The sequence below is a fragment of the Musca autumnalis genome, unplaced genomic scaffold (assembly GCF_047663935.1).
Source record: "Musca autumnalis isolate F117 unplaced genomic scaffold, ASM4766393v1 scaffold_2, whole genome shotgun sequence".
In the NCBI taxonomy this organism is placed as follows: Eukaryota; Metazoa; Arthropoda; class Insecta; order Diptera; family Muscidae; genus Musca; species Musca autumnalis.
In genome coordinates this window covers 117,634,130-117,635,663 of record NW_027411755.1, presented here as the reverse complement: position 1 = coordinate 117,635,663, position 1,534 = coordinate 117,634,130, and positions in this window count along the sequence as shown.

Here is a 1,534-nt window from a genome sequence, read left to right as displayed (position 1 = left end):
TGAATGCATCGGTTTGCAAATTAATTTTCGGGACAACGGTGGTTGCGCCCCCGATCGAATGTTCGTTCTTGGTGCCCTAAGTCCCGACCACGACCAGTATTATATTAGTATTAAGTATGATGTTATATTTCGAAAACTAACGAACCAATTTTCATGAAATTTTTGTGGAATGTGCGGTGGTAAATGTAGGCACGAATTTTGAAGGTGGCATGGTTTCTCCCATATTAAGAAAAACGGTCTATTTAAAAATTTCCTTAAACGGTTGTTGAAGCATAGGTTTGATGCTGGGTTGGCAGCCGCAGCAAAGAAATGAAGTAGAAAATACCTATTTTTGAATTGTAAAGCATAAACTCCATAAAAAGTTGTGATTAAAACTCAATACGACGGGCAAAAACGCCGACCCGGGTCTGCTACTATAAAATAAAGATGTCCAATTAGATGAGCTAATGCAGTGTTTTAGAAAATTTTAACTGATTTTGAATAAACTTAGACCGCGATTCAATTTTTTTAATGTAACAGGTGGTTTAACCCTTGATTTCAGTTTATAATCTTGAGATTTGGGCCCTCTTCGACAGAGCTATAATGTTTGAAGTCTACATTGGTTTTATTGCCCACACGAAACTGCAATGCTCGATTTGACATAGATAAGAAATGTTTATTCCACGTAGTCAAACCGTTTTTCTTGTATTCCTTTTGATTTTCTCTCTGACAGAAAAACACAATTTTGATTTCCAAATACATTTTCAAATACATATTTACATACGTGGAATTTACCCCTGCTTTGGGTAAATACCGGGAGAATTCCATATGTACATAAATAGTTACGAATTCAAAGCACATTCCAAAGAATATTTTTTTAATTCAGTTCAATGCTCAGAAGCAATCTACGTGCTAAGGAATCTTAACGGATAGAATGCACGTCTTTGCAAAAAAAAAAAATCATTTAATTACTTGCACTGCTGATTGAACTTCATTTGCAGATTTTTATTTTTATCTTGGAAGGTCATGTATCGTGCACTTGACCACTCGGTGTTGTCCTTGGGTAATGTTTTTTTTCGAAACAAGTAGGTAACACAAAAATTCATGAGTTAGGACAGTGATATAAAACCAGAATTTTCGACATACAAAATAAAAACAAGCCGCTTCAAAGCAAATTTTATATACTTTTCATAATATTCTTTCTTTAATAGAAAAACTTCCAACAATATCATTAAATAAATAACAATAAAATTGTAGTAAATGTCTGTTATCTACACCACGATCTCTTGTGATTTAAATCATAACGGATGCCGAAGGGCTTGAAATTGTCAAAGGACTTGCAAAACGTTGACAGCGACAATTTTTGCAAAGGTCCACAGAAACTATTCATTGGAGGTGCTACAATAGTTGACTTGATAGCTGACTGTTGCATGTTCTAAGAAACAGAACAACCCACAAGTTAGCAGTAAAAAAGGTACAAAAGAAACAAGCGCCAGACACCAGTGTTTGCTTTAGGAGTGTATCTGTATGCGAAATTATCTTTGCAGCACCCATC